At 45.8% G+C, this 23194-nt stretch overlaps 1 protein-coding gene across 7 annotated transcripts in view; it reads right to left on the bottom strand.

The window, feature by feature from the left end:
* TRAF3 (TNF receptor associated factor 3) overlaps nucleotides 1–23194 on the bottom strand; it is a 122944-nt gene that overhangs the window by 44349 nt on the left and 55401 nt on the right. For 5 of the 7 annotated variants that reach the window (XM_075531757.1, XM_075531761.1, XM_075531758.1 and 2 more), the window contains one exon: nucleotides 6195–6298. The exons of the other annotated variants lie outside the window; for them this stretch is intronic. The gene's annotated coding sequence lies outside the window, so the exon portion shown is untranslated. The remainder of the gene's footprint in view (nucleotides 1–6194; nucleotides 6299–23194) is intronic. 7 annotated transcript variants of the gene reach the window in all.

Raw genomic sequence — 23194 nt, 5'->3', positions numbered from 1 at the left:
TGGTGCGGCCATGAACACTGGTGTACACACACTGATCCTAAGTATGAAAACCACTGGGAAGAATTAGAATTCCAGAACAGTTCATTGTGCTCGTGTGGAACCAAGAGGCAGCTGTGCCAACAGAACAAGAGGGTACCGTATGGTTTCAAGTCAAGAAAGGTATGCTTTAGTAGTATACACGCATGATACTTATTCAATCTGAATGCCGAGCAAATAACCCACGATGCTAGAGTATATGAAGAAGAATGTGGCATTGGGATTGGAGGAAGACTTATTAACCATCTGCCATGTGCAGCGCAGTCATGCGATCAAAAGACGCATCGCACTGGGTAGATCTGCTGCACCACACCTCCCCGAAGTGCTGCAAAGCAAGCAGGTTACTTTGAGGACTAAGGTGGGCCTGACTCAAGCTCCGGTACTTTCAATCACCATATATATATATATATATATATATATATATATATATATATATATATACACACACACACACACACACACACAAACACATATTATATATATGAAAGTTGGACAATAAGAAAGACTGAAGAAGAATCAATGCATCTGAATTATGGTGCTGGCAACGAGTATTAAAGAGACCATGGGCTGCCAAAAGAACAAACAAATCTGTCTTTGAGGAAGTACAGCCAGAATGCTCCTTAGAGGCGAGGCTGGCAAGACTGTCTCACAGACCCTGGAAATGCTGTCTGAAGAGATGAGGCCCTGGGGAAGGGCATCGGGCTTGGTGAAGTAGAGGGGCACTAAGGGGAAAGCCCTCAACGAGCTGGCTTGACAAGGCGGCTGCACCCACGGGCTCGGACCGAGGAGCAACTGTGAGGATGGCGTGGGGTGGACCAGTGTCCCGATCTGTTGTTCAGAGGGCGGCAATGAGTTGGGACTGACCGGATGGCACCTCACAACCATAAATGCAGGCGACGTAACTTGGCTCGCTGAAAGTGCCGAGGACTTCAGCGCTTACGGACGAAAATCAAAGCACACAGACTTCCGTGCCCATGACAACTCAATGTAAAGGGAGTAAAATTCTCACAACTGGACCAATAAACGTCATGATTAACAGAGCCAACACGGACGCTGCCAGGGAGTTTACTTCACTTGCATCCACACTCAATGCTCATGGAAGCAGCAGGCGACATATGGCATGGAGCAAATCTGCTGAAGAGCACAGACGGTACTTTGAGGACTAAGGTGCACCTGACCCGAGCCATACTTCCCACCACCCTTTGTGCATGTGAAAACTGGACCATGAACACGACGACAGCAGAAGAATTGACGCCTCTGAATTGTGGTGTTAGTGAAGAATATTAACATGACCATGAACTTCCAAAAGAACAAACATATTTGTCCTGTAGCTTGATTGCTCCTTAGATGTAAATATGGTGAGGCTTTGTCTCATGTACTTTGGACATGCTATTAAGAGGGGTCAGTCCCTGGAGAAAGACGTCATGCTTGCTAAAGCGGAGGGTCACCGGAAACAGGAAGACCCTCAATGAGATGGACTGGCACAGTGGCTGCAACAGTGGTTTGGAACCTAAGAACAATCAAGAGGGTGGGGCGGGCCCAGACAGTGCTTCATGCTGTTGTACACAGAACCGACGAGAGGACGCCTAACAGCAGCAAGAACACATCCAGCAGGAGAAGTGCTGCTGGGCTATATGAAAAGCCAACGCTTCGGAAAATACAGGGGTCTTTTCTAAACCATTCACGTGATGAAATACTGTGTCTCTGTTAAAACATAAGAATGAGGAGGACCTCTATCTACTCAAGATATTTTGTTAAATTTTAAAATAAACCAAGGTGGAAAAAAGCTTGTATAGTATGCTATCACTTCCTAAGAAGAGTGCACACACACACGTGTATATACATGCACACAGACATACACACACATACATGTATACACATACACACATCCATATACAAAGGGACTTCAAGAAGTTGAAGGAAGAATTTCATTATCTTTCAATCCTGTTTTCCATGGACTTTTTGAAGCCTCTCACATGCAGATCTATATTTAAATGCAGACGCTTATGTTAAACTGAGACAACAGACCAGAAGCGAGGGAGAGAGAGGAAGCCTTTGGAAGAGAGAGGAAGAGTGGATGAACAGACCAGGGTCAGGGGTCGAGTTCTGAGAATCTTTAGTGGCTTTGGCTCAGAACCACAGAGGGTTTGAATTGACCACTGTGCAGTGGGCAGCTCAACGCTTGACCTACCGTGCCTGCCAGGCTCTTTATATGAAAGGAAAACAAATATAAAATCAAAGTGAAAATGGCTTACCAGGCAGTCCTAAATTGAATTTAAAAAGAGGATGCACTCTTGATGCATATGTTCACTCAAAAGTCTATTTCCTGCTGTCCATCAGAAAGGCCAAGAGACTAGAATTCACTTGTAGCCAGGGCACCCTGGGGCCTAAATGTGGTCCCAGTGGCCTTTCCACCAAAAGGAGCCAGAGCTGCGTGGAGGAAAAGCCAACTCCAAGTCTGGGACCTAACAGCTACTGGATACGTCTGAATGCCCACCTGGCCACACAGAGAGCCAGGAGACTGGAGTTTGGGGGATTTTGTTAAAATTATTCTAGAGCCAGCTGAAGAAGTTCCAGCTGGCCCCCAATGGTGCCATTTCTGCACCTACCAGTACTGGAGGAATCATGGCGTGCAAGTCGATGTATCTACACACCTCAGACATCACTGGTCACGTTTAGAGTGTGCTACAGAACCATCCTGCTGTTTTCCTGAAAGAGAAAGTACTGAGCGGCTCTTCTGCCCTTTGTAGGAACTGTCTCCCTGTCCCTTCAGGTGTCAAGTCATCGACGAGGCAGTCTCTCTGGCCAAAGGATTTCAGTTAGTCAAGCAAGAGTACATGACCAAATTAGACTATAGCTCTTTGCAACCTCTAAATGGAGAGGAAAAACTGAAGCTGTTAACGATTTCATTCTACTTGATCCGCAATCAATGTCGTGGAAGCAGCGTCAGGAAGCCCAGCGATGCACCACACTGGGGAAATGTGCTGCCAAGAGCCTCTTCAAAGTGTTAGACAGCAAAGATGGTATTCTGATGACTAAGATGTGCCTGGCCCAAGCTGCAGCAGCAGGTGCAGGCGCAGGTGAATGCTGGACCATGGCTAAGGGAGACGAAAGAATAACTGGGCATTTGTGGTGCTGGCAAAGAATGCCAGCTATACCATGGCCTAGCAGGAAAATGGGCAAATCATCCTAAGAGATGCAACCAGAAGGCTGCAGAGAAGTGAGAATGATGAGGTTTGGCCAGGAGAGAGCAGCCTCCAGGGCAGTGGTTCTCAACCTTCCTAACAATGTGACCCTTTACTATATCTCCTCATGTGGTGGTGAGCCCCAACCACAAAATTATTTTCATTGCTACTTTGTAACTGTAATTTTGCTACTGTGATGAATCAGGCTACTCCTGTGAAATGGTCGTTTGACCCCCAAAGGGGTCCTGACCCACGCGTTGAGAACTGCTGCATGAGGACAAGGAATTCATTGTGAGGCAAACCCTCCGTGAGATGGACCGAGGCAACAGGCACCATAATGGACTCAGGGCAGGGCAACCTTTTGTTCTGTTGTAAATAAGGTCGTCCTGAGTCAGAGTCAACTTGATGGCAACCGACAAATGACCATGAAGAAATTATGAGTCTCAGGGATGATCGTCCTGGGCAGCCACCACCACACAGAGACAACGAGACATTGAGCCCCGAGCAGCACAGAGATGGGGGTGGGGAATCTATACTTAAGAGGCAGAGCCTGTCCGTGCCCACCTCTCCAGAGGGACCCAGCATTTTCCAGGGAGGGACGGTTCCAGGCAATGCATCTTATATTGGGAAAATCTGCTGCAGGAGCCCTCTTTTGAGTGGGGACGAACACGGTCTGACCCAAACCTTGGTGTTCAATTGCTTCGTGTGCATGGGACAATCGGACAGTGCACAGAAGACTGAGGAAAGGATGTCTCTGACTGGTGGTGCTGGGAAGAATCCTGAAAGCACAGTGGGCTTCCAGAAGCGTAAATAAAGCTGGTCTTAGATGATGCACAGTCAAAAGGTTCCTTAGAAGGGAGGATGAAGAGACGGGTACTTTGGCTATGTTATCAGGAGAAACTAGTCCCTGGCAAAGGCATCAGGCTGGCACAGTAGATGTTCAGTTACAGAGAAGCCCCTCAGTTTGCTGGATTGACACAGCGGCTGCAGCCCTGGGCTTCGGTCCTGAGGCTGGGGCAGGGCTGGGTGGTGTTTCCTTCTGTTGCTCTGAATTGAATCCCCCATACCTAACCGCAAACACACCCTGGAGCTGGTGAGAAGATGTTAAATGGGAGCAGCAAACTGAAAACACAGACACCTCTGTATACAGACCAAGTGGCATGGGACTTCCAATCAACGTCACACAAGGAAACAAAGAAATGGGCAGGAAGCCATCTATTGGTGGAGAGACAAGCAACAGATCAACTAACCCCAATTGTTTGGAGTCTGCTTCAAAAAACCTGAGGGAACATGGAGACTCTTGGAGTTGGTGGCTGGGCACTGTGACAGCACTGTGATCATGGGTGAGATTCTATCAGGCCTCCTGATACTGTCCAATCAATTAGAAGACCTACGTGTGAAGTCCTCCTTTGGATGTCAATATTTCAAACTCACGTTACATTTGCTTAAACATTCTACGATATTAAGGAGTTCATAATTTCAAGAATAAAATGCCAATCTATCACAAATTAGAGGTTGAAACACAGGCTGGTTTCTTTCCTTTCAAGTCCTCAAAAAGGATGATTGAGGAGCAAACAGTTCATAAATCAAAAGGTTCAATTCTCAGCAGACCAGGCCTCTCCCGCCAGCTCTGGGCCCCCCTTAAAGAGGGAGGCGAGGCCGAGAGCGGGTCACTACTTGTGGTTTTCAGAGCCACATTAATGATGACTGGATGCGACGGATTGAATTGTGTCCCTCTCTAAAGGATGGAAAGAAACAAGACATTATCAACTGCAAAATCTAAGTTCAAGGTGTAAACCTACCACTGTCAGGGTCGATTCAGACTCACGGCGACTCTTTGTGGGGGTTCCAAGGTTGGTAATCTCCATAAGACCAGATACCTCATCTTTCTCCTATGAAGCAGCTGGTGGGTTGGAACCGCTGACCTTCCAGTTAGCAGCCCCGTGCGTGACCCACAGTACCATGAGGGCCCCTCAAACCCCAAACCCAAACCCACTGCCATTGAGTTGATTCTGACTCACCGAAACCCTACAGGACAGAGCAGAACTGTCCCCGTGGGTTTCTGCGACTGTGAGTCTTTATGGGAGCAAAGAACCTCATCTTACTTCTGTGGAGGGGCTGGTTGCTTCGAACTGCTGACCTGGTCCTTAGCAGCCCAACTCATAGCCCATGACGCCAAGGCTCCTGGACTGGCCATGAGGTTGACAAGAGGTCACATCAGAAGAGGGAAGGTCCTTACCCCTTCAGAGTAGCAGCTCACACAGGGGAGAACAGACATGGAGACAGTCACACAGGAGGAACAAGGCTAAGTAAAGGTCATCAGCCGGCAAGCCAGAGATGCCAGGGGCCCCCGGAGCTAGAAGAGACCAGGAAGGGTCGTTCCCTAGAGTAGGTGGCTCTCAGGCGGCCCAGCTGACAGCCTGGGTTCCAAATCCTGGCCTCCAGAACTGGGAGACAAAACATTTTGGCTCTTCAACCACTGAGCCCAACCACTGAGCCCATTCTGAGTCAGGGGGACCCTCTGACAGAGGAAAACTACTGCAGCGGTGGGTTTCTAAGACTCCATCTCTACAGGAGCAGACAGGCACAGGGTATCACAGCAGCCTCCAACTGTGAGCTGGCGAGAAGTGACCTGAACGCATAACCCACTAGGCCACCACCAGAGCCTCCTGTTGGTTCTTTAAAGCCGCTGGCTTGGTGGGATTTTGTTACCGCTGTGCAAGGAGCCTAAGACACTGGTCATGGGGGATCATGCCTGTTACTCTCAAGAGTTTAATGCGACTGGCCGGGAAAATGAAAAATACGAACGAGATCAGATGCAAACCCAAACACGGTGCCATGCACGTCCAGAATCTGCGAGAATGAGCGGGCTACAAGCTCCACCCCCAACAAGGTCAGCCTGCCTCTGGAGTTCGTTATTTTCACACAAAGTAAAGGCCAATTGAAGGGCGAAACCTGCAGGGACCAACATACCTGTGTCATATGCTGTCAGGAGGTCTCGCCCCACTTGGTCAGCAAAGACGGACCCCAACTGTGCTGAGCGCTCCCTCTTTCCAACGAAGCAGTGGCGGCCTTACCTGGGGAGGAGGGGGAACACTTGGTCAAAGCTCACCTGGAAGTTCCTACTGCTTTTCAGTACAGGACCCCAACGAGCATGTTTCTCTATACAATGATCCACTACGAACCTTAGGACGAAACGTTCTCACCAAGCCGCCGTCACAAAGATTCAAACTCGCCCTCTGGCTGGTAACTAGTTTGTGGCGAGATGGCCAAACACACCAAGAAGGTCGGGATTGCGGGCCAATAGGGGGCCCGTTACGGTGCCTCCCTCAGTAAAATGTGAAGAAAACTGAAATCAACCAACCAACATGCCAAGTACGCTTCCTCGTTCTGTGGCAAAGCTAGAGTGAAGAGACGCGCTGTGGGCATCTGGCACTGTGGTTCCTGCATGAGACGGGAGCTGGTGGCACCTGGAGCCACAAAGCCACCTTATGCTGTCACAGCACAGGCTGTCATCCGAAGACTGGGGAACTGAAAGACCAGGGGAAGTTCCTCCACTATCTGAACCATCTCTGGCCTGTAATAAATGGGTTAATTTATGTAAAAGAAAAAGCTTCACACTCACTGTCACCAAGCTGATTCTGACTTACAGCGTCCCATAGGACAGAGTAAAACTGCCAGACTGAAAACATTTGTGGGAGGAGAAAGCCTCCTCTTTCTCCCACAGAGCAGCTGTGGCTTCAAACTACTGACCTGACAGTTAGCAGATCAACAGCCCAACACACAACTCATCACACTACTGGGGCTTCGATATGCAGCTGTGGTTTGGGATAGCAATATGGCTCCAGGTGGCTGTAAACGACAAAGCCTGCCCATCATCAGATGATTTTCTCTTTTAAATCACTTTGGGCATGGAAGGCCGTATACACATTGAAAAGCAGAGGAGACGGGTGGGTGGTTATTGAAAGAGTTACTCCACAAACGCTAGCACGGCAGCCCTCAGGAATAGGGCACTGCCAGTGCCTGAGAGAGGCTGGGGTTCCTCCCTCACCCAGAATCCCTTTCCCTCTGTAGGTAATGAGCACCCTTGTGCTGACGGAGACCTACTGGTTAAGATGCTTGGCTCTTAGCTGAAAGGCTGATGGTGGGGACCCACCCGGCAGCCCCACGGGAAAAAGACCTGCCGGTGTGCCCCCATAAAGACCACAGCCCAGAAGACCCAGTGGGTAGTGCCACTCTGCCCCGCAGGGGGACCAGGAGTGACAGACAATCAATGCGATGGCATCTAACATGCAGCACCTCTTTCATGGCTGTGACCGCCTTGCTTTTCTTGAGCGCTTCACAGGACCCAGGGCAATCGGGCTGATTGCAAAGTTGTCAGAAGACTGCAAACTGCACCGGGAAGAAAAAAAGACCGGAAAGTTGTGCCCAGACATTTTTGTTTTCCATCTTGAGACTACACCTGCTCCTTCTTTGTGTGAGGGCGGCGAGGGCTCTGCAGGAGGGTTTCAGTGGGCAACCACACCCCATCCACCCTACAGCCCTGATCTGGCCCCTTCAGATTTCTTTGACCCCCAAACTCAAAAAAGACACATGAAAGGAAAGTGATGGGAATCCCCAGAAGAGGCCAAAACGGCCCTTTGGACATGGTGTCCACGGAAGAGTGCACGATCCTCGCGGGAAGGAGTGGAGGGATGGAGACACGGCCTTCAGAAGTGCAAACCTATGTGGAGCTCAGGCCAAGAAGCCAAAGCTTCACGCTGTGGTCTTTTTGTTGAAGAAAGGTTTTTGTGATTTTGCAGTGATACCTGTCAAACCACCCTCCTGTACCATCACTTAGTTTTCTGCTTCGGGGCCATAATCACTAACAACTCTGCGACAGTCTTTCTGGCACAAAGAAGTAGCACCTGGAGGCCGCGCTGCTCCGGAGCACCCTCGAGAAGTGTGACTGCTGGCCTATTGGTGGTGTGCACAGCCAGTGCTACCGCATTAAGTGAAAGCATCTTCTAAAGCAGCTGCAAAGATTGGCACTCTCACCAGAAGCATAGGAGCTTCCTGCTGCTCCACATTGTCAAGATTTGTCAGGCATTTCAATCTTGCTAACTTACTGTGCAGTAGTGGTCTAAGAAGTCTTTCTTTCATCGAATAAAAAAATGAAACAAAAAATCACTCCAACTCACTGCCATCAAGTGCATTCTGATTCGGCTTCCCTTCAAGTCGAACCACGGGTTCCCAGGCTGTCACTCTTTACATCCTTCTCCTGCAGACATGCGGGGGGGTGGGGTCTCAAACTGCTAACCTTGCAGTTGGCAGCCCCACCCGAAACCCACCAAGGCTCCTTCTTTTTCCCTACAGGATCTTAGAATCCTCTGGAACAAAAAACCTGGGGAAGCTTACAGCTGATCACGGTGGCCATGGGCATGTCATCTCCCACCTTTCCCATGGCTCCGACATCTCGATACTCCTTGAGGGGTTCTTCCCTAGGCTTCCCAAAACCCCGACTCCAAGCTTTGAGTGCAGGAGGAAAGGGAAGCCAACAGGAGCATCCTATGTCCCTGGCTGGAGATGGACTAATCTTTACAGAAACCTACCAAGTCAGAACTGACAACACCTTTTCTAAAAGAGAGTCTCGCTATTTCCCATAAGAATTTGAATGTGGACAAGACGACCCTCACTGACCCATATCACTATGAGGGACAACACTGGAGACACAGTGTGGGAATTGTGCCTGATATGACCCTACCACACTGGGGCAAAACGCTAAGGGTGTGCAAAAGAGTAGCAAGGGGAATAAAGCAATGAAGTCCCCAGGAAATACCAAAAATAGACTTTGGGGCCAGGGCGTGGCACCCCTTCAAACTCAACTGGAAAACACTCCTAAAGGTCAACACAGACCTGAAACTATTTATAGGCCTGTTTTTGTTGTTGTTGTTGGTTTTCACTCTGCCTTCGTTTTTGTGCTTATTAGTGTTTCTGCATCTCTACCTAGATAAGATAGGTGGTATAAAGAATCTGGAGGAGAAAACAAAGGGACCCACGATTCCAGTAGTACATGGGAAGGGGAAAGGGGCGGGGAAGAAGGTAGTGGGTAACAAAAGCAGGGACAAGGGAACAACAAGTGATCTAAAATTGATGGCAAGGAGAGCATAGGATGCCTGGTAGGGCTTGATCAAGGGCAATGTAACCAAGAGGAATTACTGAAACCGGAATGAAGACCGAACATGATAGTGGGACAAGGGGAAAGTAAGGGGAAATAGAGGAAAGAACTAGGGGGCAAAGGACATTTATAGAGGTCTAAATACAGGCATATAAATATGTAAATAATTTTTATATAACGATTGGGAAACAGACCTATGTACATATGTTGAGTATGAAGGTAGCAGATGGGCATTGAGCTTCTACTCAAGTCCTCCCTCAATGCCAGAACACTTCGCTCTAATAACCAGGCATTCCGTGATGCTCACTTTCCCAACATGATTGCTGAAGATAAAATGGGTGCATAGCAGATGTGGTGAAGAAAGCTGATGGTGCGCAGCTATCAAAAGATATAGCATCTGGGGTCTTAAAGGCTTGAAGATAAACAAGAGGCCATCTAGCTCAGAAACAACAAAACCCACCTGGAAGAAGCACAGCAGCCTGTGTGACCACGAGGTAATGATGGGATCAGGTTTCAGGCACCAAAGACTCAGAACAAAGTCAGATCAATGTGAATGAGGGGGAGTGCCGAGTGAAAACCCAAAGCTCATCTGAAGACAAACTGGACATCCCCTTACAGAAGGGTCACAAGGAAGACAAGCCAGTCAGGGTGCAGTATAGCACCGATGAAACATACAACTTCCCTCTAGTACTCTAATGCTTCGGAACCCCCACTATCATGATCCCAATTCTACCTTATAAATCCGCTTAGACAAGAGCATGTACACGGGTACAAATAAGAGCTGGAAACACAGGGAATCCAGGATAGATAAAACCTTCAGGACTAATATTGAGAGTAGCCATATCAGGAGGGTAAAGGGAAGGCGGGCGGGGGGGGGGGGGAGAGAAAGGAGGAACAGATTACAATGATATACAAATAACCCCTTCCAAGGGGAACAGACAACAGAAAAGTAGGTGTAGGGAGATATCAGTCAGTATAAGACATGAAAAAATACTAATAATTTATAAATTATCAAGGGTTCATGGGGGATGGAGGGAAAAAGAGGAGCTGATACCAAGGGCTCAAGTAGAAAGAGGATGTTTTTAAAACAATGCTAACAAATGTACGAATGTGCTTGACACAATGGGTGGATATATGGATTGTTATTTGAGAGCTGTATGAGCCCCCAATAAAATTATTTTTTTAAAAAAAGAATTTGAATGTGTACCTGGAGCCAACAGTCACTCAGCAACTATGGGTGAAAAAGGCTGGCAAAGAGCAGAGCACACAGAGAGGAGGATACTGGGAAAGAAAGTGGCCACAGGGCAGCATCTATGGCCAGCCTGACCTTAGGCTCATACAGTCCATCAATCTCATTTGGACCTGCAACAGCTAAGGTCGAGTTTTCTATACCACATCATCAGGAGCCCTCACTGATACAATCACACATTCAAAATCAAGGTTTTCAATGGGCTCGAGTAGCAGCAGATGTCCATATATGCACATGGACATATGCATGCTCAAATTTTGTTGTAAGTCTGAGTTATTTATCACCCACATCCTGGGATAAAGTTCTTCACAAATGAGTAAGGGAGGCCTGAATGTTTCTTTGACAAGAGAAGTAATATATGTGTCTGCTATAAACACTGACTGACTAAACAAGCTTCAAAAAGTACAGGGCCAAATGGAATTGAAAGAGAATGGAATTTCTCCATGAACTTAGTAGTTTCTCTGTCAGACTTAAGGAATAATGTTATGGTAACCCAAAAAAAACCCAACTGGATGACATAAGAGACTCTGAAACTCGTAGAGTGGCTAAAGCAAATGGAAAGAAGGATGAAGTCAAAGTGGTAAACAGAAAATTTCAAACGGCAGCTGGAGAACATGCTCAGTGCATCTTAGACAGGAAGAACTAAAGAAACAATTCAAGTCTGGGGTTGCACGTCTGAAAGATTCTATGGGTAAAATATTTAGTGATGCAGGAAGTATAACAGAAGATAAAGAAATACACAGAGTTATTGTGCCAGAAAGAATTAGTCGACTGTCAATGCTTTCACGAGGCAGCACATGATCAATAACCAACAGTAGTGAAGGAAGAAGCCCAAGTTGCCCCGAGAGCATTAGTCAAAAAGAAGGCTCTAGGAACTGAGAGACTGTCAACTGAAACGTTTCAACAAGCTGATGAAGCACTGGAAGCACTCATCTGCGCTAGGAAATTTGGAAGACAGCTACTTGGCCAACTCACTAGAAGAGATCCATATCTGCACTCATTTCAAAGAAAGGACATTCAACTTATGTAACAGGATCACTGATACCCAATGATAGTGGTAGTATTTACCAGGTACCGCGGAGTTGGCTCTGACCCAAAGGAACCGTACACAACAAAAGTCTGCACGATACTGCGCCTTCCTCACAATTGTTCCTATGCCTGAGCCCGTGATCCAGCCAGCCACGTGTCGACCCATTTACGCGAGAGCCTTCCTCTTTTTCACTGCCCTTCCATTTTAGCAAACATGATGTCCTTTTCCAGGGACTGAGCTCTCCTGACAATATGTCCAAAGTATGTCAGATAAAGTCTTGCCATCTTTGCCTCAAAGGAGCACCCTGGTCTTATTTCTTCCAATACAGACAAGTGTGTCCTTTTAGCAGACCCTGGTACTTTCAACATTCTCCTCCAGCACCATGCAAATGCACCTATTCTTCTACGGTCTTCCTTACTTCCAACTTCCACAAGCATATGCGGTGACTGAAAATACCATGGCTCGGGCTGGCTACTCTATCTAGCATGACCTGATTAAAATGTAAAAAGCACTATTTCTGAACAGGGTCGCTTTCACAGTATATAGGTGAGGGCTTCAACACTTTTTTTGGGGGGGGGGATACAGTTCAATTCATATTTTTATATTATTTGAACATTCTGTGGGACCACCTTTCTTTGGAATGGGTACAAATAGCGATCTCTTCTAGTCAGTTGGCCAAGTAGCTGTCTCCCAAATGTCCTGGCACCATTCTTTCTCCTCTCATTCCAAAACTCCAGCTCTACCTATGTTGGACCTAAGTATTTATCTGTCTACTGTCTCAGTTTTTCTTTTTCTTCCTACGTTTGCATCTCTGTGCTCCATTCAGATTTCTTTTTTTGGCCTGTTTCTATAATGAACTTTATTGATTGATATTCCAGTATTAAACCAACCTTTCTTTCTTGATGAAAAAAATCTCCCTTGGCCTTTCCATATTATGGACTTTTATGTTGCCACATTCTAAATGATAAAATCACATTGGAGTTTTTTTGTAAGTGTAAGACAAATACTCCTCTATGGGTTTCATTGTTTATGATATCTTTGTCTAGAGTTTGCTATCAGGATAGTTTGGGTCTTACAGAATAAATTTGGAACTATTCTTACCTTTCTGTTTTCTAAGAAAATATTTTCCCAGATTAATAATATTCTCTTAAATATTTAATTCATTAGTGAAACTATTATAATATTATCTCTTTCTTGTTTGATATGTAACTCATATAAAACTTTGGGTCCAAAATTTTCTTTGAAGTAATTTCCTTAACTATAAATTCAATTTCTTAAATAAATATTTTAATAAATATAATTTTCTGTAATAAATCATACATTTCTTATTTTATATTTCTTCTTTAGTGGAATTTAATGGTTTGTGTCTTTCATGGAATTTGTTCAATTTATTTAAGTGATTAAAATACTGTGATAAAATTATTTAGGATATTCCCTTATTTTCCTACTTATATCGTTAGGATGCTATGATATAGATACCTTTTTAACCATTTTATTAGGGGCTCATACAACTCTTCTCACAATTCATACATACATCAACTGTGTAAAGCACACTTGTACATTCATTGCCCTCATCATTCTCAAAACATTTGCTCTCCATTTAAGCCCCTGGCATCAGCTCATTTTTCCCCTCTCCCTCCCTATTCCCCCATCCCTCATGAACCCTTGATAATTTACAAATTATTATTTTGCCATATCTTACACTGTCCTCCATCTTCCTTCACCCACTTTTCTGTTGTCTATCCCCCTGGGAAGAGGTTATAATGTAGATCCTTGCAATCGGGTCCCCCTTTCTATTCCACCCCTCTGAGTATCGCCACTCTCACCACTAGTCCTGACGGGATCATCTGCCCTGGATTCCCTGTATTTTCAGTTCCCATCTGTACCAGTGTACATCCTCTGGTCTACCCAGACCAGCAAAGCAGCATTGGGATCATGATAGTGGGGGGGAGGGTGTAGCAAGCATTTAGGAACTAGAGGAAAGTTGTATGTTTCATCGTTGTTACACTGCACCCTGACTGGCTCATCTCCCCGTGACCCTTCTGTGAGGGGAAGTCCAATTGCCTACAGATGGGCTTTGGGTCTCCACTCCACACTCACCCCCATTCATTATGGTATGATTTTTTTGTTCTGATGCCTGATACCTGATCCTTTCGACACCTTGTGATTGCACAGGCTGGTGTGCTTCTTCCATGTGGGCTTTGTTGCTTCTGAGCTAGATGGCTGCTTGTTTGCCTTCAAGCCTTTAACACCCCAGACACTGTATCTTATGATAGCCGGGCACCATCAGCTTTCTTCACCACATTTGCTTATGCACCCATTTGTCTTCAGTGATCGTATCAGGGAGGTGAGCACACAATGATATGATTTTTTGTTCTTTGATGTCTGATAACTGATCCCTTTGGCACCTCGTGATCATGCCAGCTGGTGTGCTTCTTCCATGGATATATATACCTTTAACAATTCCTGGCATTGGCAGTAAATGTTTCCTTTTCTTTCCCTTGATAAAATTTCCGGATATGTCGGTGCTGTTACCAAGCGCCATCACGTCGGCTCTGACACACAGAACACAACACTGAAGTTTTGCACCATGTTTTTCATATGTTTTCTCTTTACCAATGTTTCCTCAATAATGAGAGGTGCTTTAATATGTACCTTGATATGCTTTAATATGGTTTTCTTTATGTTCACTCTGGACTTCAGTGGCATAGTGATCATGCAGTGGCCCGTCAACTACAAGGTAAGCAGTTAGAAACCACCAACTCCACAGGAGAAAGACAGGGCTGTCTACTCTCCTTAAGAGTTACAATCTCTGTCTGAGGGCACAGGATGCCTGGGGAGTAGAGGGGGCCTTGATCAAGGCCAATGTAGCCGAGAGGAATTACTGCAACCCTCATGAAGGCTGAACATGATAGTAGGATAGGAGTAAAGTAAAAAGAAATAGAGAAAAGAACTAGGAGGCAAAGGACATTTATAGAGGTCTAAATACAGGCATGTACATATGTAAATGTATTTATATATAAAGATAGGGAAACAGATCTATGTACATATATTTATTTGTTAAGTAGTAAGACAGGAGGCAGACACTGGGCCTCCATCAAATACTCCCTCAAAGCAAGAACATTTAGTTCTAATAACCTAGCATTCTGACACGATTGCTGAAGACACAGTTGCTGAAGACAAAATGGATACAAAAGCAAATGTGGTGGAGAAAGCTGATGGTGCCCGGCTATCAAAAGATACTGGTTTTTTTAAAGGCTTGAAGATAAACAAGCGGCCATCTAGCTGAGAAGTTCCAAAGTCCACATGGAAGAAGCACACCAGCCTGTGTGATCATGAGGTATTGAAGGGATCAGGTAGCAGGCATCAAAGACCCAAAACAAAAAATCGGCGTGAATAAGGGGGGAGTGTGGAGTAGAGACCCAAAGCTCATCTGTAGACAATTGGACATCCCCTTACATAAGGGACACAAGGAAGAGATGAGCAAGTCAGGGTGCAATATAGCACTGACGAAACATACAACTTTCCTCTAGTTCTTTAATGCTTCCTCCTCTCTACTGTCATGACCCCAATTCTACCTTACAAATTCGACTAGACCAGAGCATGTACACTAATCTGACTTTAACATGCATATGAGGTCACAACACATGGAATCCAGAACAGATAAGCCCCTCAGGATCAATAATGAGAGTAGCAATACCAGTAAGGGAGGGAGAAGGTGAGTGTAGGAAGAGGAACTGATCACAATGATTGATGTATAACCCACACACACACCAAGGACGATTGAAAACAAAAAAGCCAGTGAAGGGAGACAGTGGTCGGTATAAGATATGAAAAATTTTTTTTAATAAATTGTCAGGGGACTATGAGGGATGGAGGGAGGGGGGAAATGAGCTGATACCAAGGGCTCAAGTAGAAAAAATATGTGTTGAAAATGATGGCAACATATGTACTATGTCTTGACATAGTGGATGTATGTATGCACTGTGGTAAGAGCTGTAAGAGCCCCAGTAAAATGAGTTAAGGAAGGGAAAAAGGAATTACCATCTCTGAAACTCACAGGGGCAGTTCACGCGGTTGCGCTGAGTCAGCATCCACTTGATGGGGTTTCAGTTTTGGTCTGAGCTTCATGGTTTGTAGTTTTCCTCAAATTCATTAATTTTTCAGGCATTACTTTTCATATATTGCTTCTACTTACATGGCATTAATACTAAGTGTCTCCAATCACAGACAACTAATATGTTATCACTATGTTTAATTTTCTTTTCTCTCTGTGCTGTGTTTGGATCATTTATATTGCTGCATCTTTAAGTTCACTGAGGTTCTCCTCTACTCTGCTGTTTCTCGCTCTCTGAAGACCCTATTTCGATCTTTTAATATCGTTCACTGCACTCTTCATTTTGCTCATGTTTTCTTCTACATTCTTAAACACATGCAGCATGTTTGTAAGAATTATTCCCATGTCCCTGTCTTATTTATGGGATATAAAAAGATTTTTCCCCAAGTAAAAGGAAACAGAGGAAAGAACTAGGAGACAAAGGGTATTTATAGAGGTCTAAATACAGGCATGCATGTATGTGAATTATTTATATAGGGCGGTGGGGAAATAGATCTACTTGCATATATTTATAGGTTTAATATTAAGGCAGCAGATGGACATTGGATCTCCACTCAAGTACTTACTCAATGCAAGAACGCTTTGTTCTATTAAATTGGCATTCAATGATGCACACTTTCCCAACACAATCGCTGAAGACTAATGTGTGCATAAGCAAATATGGTGAAGAAAGCCGATGGTGCCCAGCTATCAAAAGATATAGCATCTCGGGTCTTAAAGGCTTGAAGGTAAACAAGCGGCCATCTAGCTCAGAAGCATCAAAGCCCACATGGAAGAAGCACACCAGCCTGTGTGACCATGAGTTGTAGAAGGGACCAGGTATCAGACATCAAAGAACAAAAATTCATATCAGTGGGTGCCCACCTTCCCAATATGATCACTGAAGACGGTGCATAAGCAAACGTGGTGAAGAAAGCCGATGGTGCCCAGCTATCAAAAGATATAGCATCTGGGGTCTTAAAGGCTTGAAGGTAAACAAGTGGCCATCTAGCTCAGAAGCAACAAAGCCCACATGGAAGAAGCACACCAGCCCGTGTGACCACGAGGTGTTGAAGGGATTAGGTATCAGGCATCAAAGAAAAATCTTATCATTGTAAATAAGGGTGAGTGCAGAGTGGAGACCCAAACCCATCTGTGGGCAATTGGACACCCCTTACTGAATGGTCGCGGGGAGGAGATGAGCCAGTCAGGGTGAAGGGTAGCAGCGATGAAACATACAACTTTCCTCTACTTCTTAAATGCTCGCCCCTCCCCGCCCGCCACTATCATGATCCCAATTTTATCTTACAAATCTGGCTAGACCAGAGGATGTACATTGGTACAGATAGGAACCAGAAACACAGGGAATCCAGGACAGATGACCCCCCCTTCAGGACCAGTGGTGAGAATGGCGATACCTGGAGGGTGAAGAGAAGGTAGGGTAGAAAGGGGGGACCGATTACTAGGATCTATATATAACCTCCTCTCTGGGAGATGGACAACAGAAAAGTGGGTGAAGGAGACGTCAGACTGTGGAAGATATGACAAATAATAATAATTTATCAATTATCAAGGGTTCATGAGGGAGGGGGAAAGGGGAGGGATGGGGGGAAATGAGGAGCTGATATTAAGGGTTCAAGTAGAAAGCAAATGTTTTGAGAATGATGATGGCAACAAATGTACAAATGTGCTTGACATAATGGATGTATATGGATTGTGGTAAGAATTGTACGAGCCCCCAATAAAATGATTTAAAATTAATAAAAGACTTCTTCCCAAACATTGGAGGCTGATTGCCAGCACATAGTGGGAGGTCGGATGCTTGGAGATATTCTCCCTGAAGGCATTCAGCCATCAGACTACTGTGTAAATACAGAGCTCTCTCTCCGTCCTCTCTCATGGTCCCCGGTTTCTCTCTCCCCGAGTCCCCACTCCTGCCCTCTCTGCCCGTGCTCAACCTGGCTGTTGAGATCATGGCCATCTGGAGGTGAGTATGCTACCATGAAATGTGTCTTGACTCCTTTATTTCATTCTCTCTCCTATATCTCTTATTCTCTATGCCTTTCTATAATATTTATTTATTATCGCTGTACAATTGCACCTGCTGGGCCTGTGATGATTTGCTGGGGGCTGGCTGGCTCCCCTGATACTCATTTGGGGTTTGTTTCTGTTTAAGAGACCCAGCTATTAATTGCCTGCCTCTGATGCAAAATGTAAATGAGGGCCAAGAAGCTCAGGAACTAAGATAATGCCGATTTCTGGTACCCTTTAAATTCTGCACGCAAGGCCAGTAGGGAAGTAGCCCCCTCCCCTCCCAGTAGTCTTGGTGGGAGGAGAAGAGTGGGCCTTGCTACTTCATGCAGGTGGAGACAAAGCTTACTGGGCAGAAAGGGGCTACACCTTTGAAATTATAGGAGGTTATTAGAATTGGCAAACTAAAGGCTTTATTTCTTAGCGCTGTCTCAGAAACAGACTACCTCGATCTGAAACATTATGTTCTAGTTATTTCCCACTGCTTGCAACAAACACATTGTATGTACACATTCCCCTATTTCACAGGGGATTCTCAAACAATCATAAAGGCGCATGCAAATGAATACAAATGAGTCAACCAAAGCACTCCGTACACAGCAAAGTACCATAAAGATAGAGAAAAACTGTTACAATCACAACATAAATGTGTGTGCCCAAATTTAATGATAATGTAGCTGTGCAATATGACAATAATAACCCATCTACATTATGAGGCATATAGAAAGCAACCACATGCAGCAACGGCTACCAAGTCTATTTCTTGACCGGTGAAAATAAGTGCCCAGTCTCTGATCACATCAGCTGAATTAACAGCAAACCAATCAGCAAGCTTCCTGACTGTGCAGGATTACGACCCTTCTAGAAGCTCTGTTGGTGTCTTTGAGTAGATTCAAACTCTGCACCCCACACAATACTGTCTGATTGCGGTGGAGTGAAATTTCTTAGTATGGCTCTTCTGCCCATGTCTCTGTACCTTCCACCAAGTGACCATGTCGGGCCATACAAATGTTGTCATTAGGTGCCAATGAGTCGGTTCCGACCCACTGCGACCCTATGCACAACAGAACAGTGCCCGGTCCTGCACCATCCTCACAATTGTTCCTATTCGTGAGCCCACGGCTGCAGTCATGATGCCACCCTTTCTAGTCCAGGCCCTTCCTCATTAGGCTTGGTAATGTAGAGGGACAGGAAACAGAGGGGGTTGGTCGGTTTGGGTTGCTAGTCAACCGTGTTATCTCAGAAGCAGAGAGCGTGAGAATTCCTGAAACCATCTTCCTTGAAGGCCCATCAAGGAAGAAGAGCCACCAGCCAAGCATGTTCTTTGAGATCCCTTCCTATCCTGGCAGAGGCAGCTGAGGCTATGCCATGCCGAGACAGAGGCTGAGGCCAGGAGAGTGGGAGACAGAGCAGAGGAGCAGCGCTCAGCCTAGGAGAGTGGGGGGCAGCGGGCTGGCTTCCTGGACCACAGAGGAAGAGGCCAAGAGACCACATGGCCGAGATCTGAGAGAGAGAGAGAGAGAGAGAGAGAGAGAGAGAGAGAGAGAAAGCGCACGCAAGCGCTAGGGAGCTGCTGGCTGAAGTGGAGCGCTGTATCCTTAATGCTTTCTGATTGACTATATCCGTAGTTCTGATCCCGCCTTATTAATTTCCCTAATAACCCCCAAACCTGTTGAGTGTTGTCTGTGGGTCTGTGTGGCCACTGCAATGGATGGTGGAGCCAGCAGAGAGGTAAAAAGCCTTGGGAGGAACAGCTGGTGTCAGAGCCAGGTAGAGAAGGGCAGAAGGAGACCTGTCTTGACCTTGACCTTGGGCCAGTCGGTCTTGGGCTGGTGTGGAGCTAGATTCTCCTTCTCCCTTAGCAAGCCCGAGGAGGTGAGCGGTGGCCCCTCTGGTTCTCACGGGTCCTACAACCCTCACCCCTGCTGCTGGGTTGGGCAGTCACCGTGCCTGTCACTTTATCTCACTGAGGGTCTTCCCCACCCCCTAAGAATATTGAGCTCATTCTCCAAATGTTCACATTCTCAATACTATCTAATAACTCTGGTCGGAAAGAAAGCACTTGGCAAGAAAAAGGGCTGATTGCTACGTTCAGAAGAAAAGCACTTCCACACATAAACCCAATTTCCACATATTCTCTCTGTCTTTCATTTCACTTTCTAAGGGCCAGGTGCAGGAAAATGTCTTCAAATGTGAGGGGGAGGGGGGAGAACCAACCTTTTTTTCTTAATTAAAAATTAGATGATATTAAGTCTTGTGGGGAAACAACGGCTATCACATTTAAAGTTACCATGTCAGGATGGCGGAAGGAGAGGAAAGAGGGAGTGAACTGGCGGAGCTGACTTAGAGCACACCCCACCCTCATCTGCTGAGTAACACTTCACATTGCTCTGGTGGCAAAGCAGCCACGTTTTGGCGTGATCACGCCCCAGGGAGGGCGGTTTGCTTTGGCATTGTAATAAATGGCTCTGCGGTCTTACTCACTTGAATGTGTCAGCTCATCTGCATTCACTCCTCGTATTCCTGCCTGCTTGCTTGAAAAATGCCATGCCTACCTGTTTAACTGCCTAGGGTCGCGTGGGAAACTTAGGTATCTAGTGAAATAGTGTTAGTATCTTTTTGAATTTACTATTATTCATAATATGTAAGCCCTCTACAATAAATTTCCATCATGATCAAATACGTCCCCTATAACTAAGCACCATGATGGTCGTGGAAGCTGACCTTGCAGGCAGCAGGGCACAACACAGGGGCTACACCAGAAGGACGTAACAGAGGCCCTGCTGAATGAACTGAGCCCTGCCTCCAAGTTGCCTGCACCCTTGGACTGAAGACTGGGGTACTTGGATGGGAGAGGAAGCAGAGAGTGGTCAACCCAGGACTTTGGAAGTGGACATCACTGGACCGTGGGGGGAACCCCCAGTTTGATGGATGTCTGATAAAAGGAACCCATAATCACCATAGATTTGGTACCCGATGTCCACCTCGCAGTGACATGACAGGTTTCGATCTGCTGGGCAGGGATCAGCACTTGGAAGAATTGATCCAGGAAGCTCTCCCCTGGCACCAATGCCCACACTTAGAGCTCAATCGAGTGGAGACTGAACTCGGCAGGGCAGCAGCTCGTGGGCGGTGGCTGAGGGGAATTGGACTCACAGACTCCTCACACCGCAGGGGCTGGGGGCTGGGTCACAGGGAAATTGAGGATGCGGTCAGTGCAATGGCCTTGTACCCCGGGGGGGGATTGACAATGTTGTACTTTGTTGTTTCTGTGGGTTTTTGTTTTCCTGCCTTTAGCTGTTTATCTTTTTTGTTTGTTTGCAGGTTGGTTTATTGCTGTTACCGGTGTACTTGGTTCTATGGAATTTTGATTTTGTCATATTACGACCACCAAAGTAAACCTGAGTCTTGCATATCCCATGGACAAGCAGATGGATTCTGGACTCCTACTGAACTCTAGCCCCAATCCAAGAACAGGTAGTTCTGATCACATGGCCCTGCTCGATACTCGCCTTCATGAAAAGATCACTGAAGAGAAGTGTCCTACAGCAAAGTGTGGTGAAGAAAGCAGATGGTGCCCGGCTCTCAATTAGAATAGTGTCTGGGGTCTTAAAGGCTTGTATTCAAACGAGCAGCCCTCTAAGCAGAGTCGACTAAGTCTGCACAGAAGCAGCACACCAGCTTGTGTGATCCAAAGATGACAATCACAAAATTCAATAGGATGAAGGGAAAACTATCAGAGCTAAAATTATGAACACCCAATTGGTCGAAGGCTGAGGAGGACGGTGGGAACCCCAAACCCGTCTGCAGAGTAACTCGTTACATGGAGCCACTGGCAGACCTAGCCATGGGCAAAGGTCTCAAACAGCCTTGCTGTCAGACAGAGAGCACTATAATTTTGATTACGCTGGATCGAACTTGATATTTGGTCAGCTGACCTCCTTATTGACCCAACCTGAATTTGTTCTAGGTGCAAGAATCTCTTGCGTGTTCCGTGACAAAAATGTCTTCCCTGGTTTTTTTAAATATTGAGAGTGGTTTCTTCTTTCTTCCTCATTGTTTACATTTTATCTTTATATTATGATTTTAGCCTTACAATGCTATCTCGATTTCGTTCTTTATTGATTGGGTTTCCCAGTTTGTGAAGCACAGGCGTGGATGTAGAGAGATAATAACTGATGTCCGGAATTATAGGGGATATGGGGGGGTGGGAGATGGGGAGGGTGGGGATTTCAGGTGTAAACAATGAAGACAGAGGAGGGGGGAAGCACTAGAACTGTGATTACACAACTCATTGTAAAGGTGATTTAACCATGGCGGGGGGAGGGGATGATCTAAAGTTGATTGTGGAAATGATTGTACAATTCTTCTTGATATGATTGAACAACTGAACTAGTGAATTGTATGATATGTGGATTAGGTGCTAATACAAATATAAAAATTTAAAAAGGAAACTATGTCCCCCCCACTCTTGTATGTTTTCTTTATCAATAAATTCCCTTATCATTATTCTATCTTAAAGCAAATAAACAGTAAGACCAAATACGGTACCTATATTGTTAAAAACTGCTAGGTCCCCCTGGTACATGAGTCCCACCTTGGCATATGGTCCTGTTCTTTCAGAGGAGTTGTACCAAGTGTGAAGTCTTTTCCACCCTGAAATTTTCATCTAATCGGCCTTTCAGATCCGTGATTCTGCAATGCTGGCTTTTGCTTAATATAGTCATGATTCACTGCAGTTTACTGGGTGAATTTAAATAGAGATTTGTTATGCAACACCAAATCTCTTAGGTGTCAAAAAAATTAATCAATATTTTGAACATAAAGTATTCTACTGTCAACCCATTTTATACAAATAAAATGGTTATATTAATAAGCCTTCCTATGGGAATAATATTCCTACAAATCTCTGCACGTAGGCTAGAGCCAGGCGTCAAGGAGATTCTGTGAGCCATGAGGGCTGGGGAGACAGTACCAGTGAGCGGACTGCCCGGTAGATTTGTTAGGCCTACACCCACCTCCCATGCATGGGGCCTTTACGGTGCCCAGGGTCACCCAGTACACAGCCCCTGCTGAGTCCCAGATGGCTGCCCACAGCCTCAGTAAAGATGCCTGAATGTGAGCAGTGCTTCCTTTGGTACGGGTGATTGACGACACTTGTCTGTCAGGGTCATCGTCAGTGGCACTGGGCCGGGTGTTACTCGTTCTCACACCGATTTTGTTCTCCCCAATGATCTCCCTTCTTGGAGCTGAAGGGCCATTTAAACGTGTTCTCCCTCACAGGACATTTGCTCACTTACAAGAGAGAGAAATGGGTGGAGAGCAAATGCTTTGGGAATGATGAGGGCAATGAATGTACAAATGTGCTTTACACAGTTGATGTATGTATGGATTGCGATGAGTTGTATGA

This window comes from Tenrec ecaudatus, chromosome 14 (genome assembly GCF_050624435.1).
Source record: "Tenrec ecaudatus isolate mTenEca1 chromosome 14, mTenEca1.hap1, whole genome shotgun sequence".
Lineage (NCBI taxonomy): Eukaryota > Metazoa > Chordata > Mammalia > Afrosoricida > Tenrecidae > Tenrec > Tenrec ecaudatus.
Note: the sequence above shows the minus strand (reverse complement) of the source record. Positions and strands in the feature narration are given on the sequence as shown.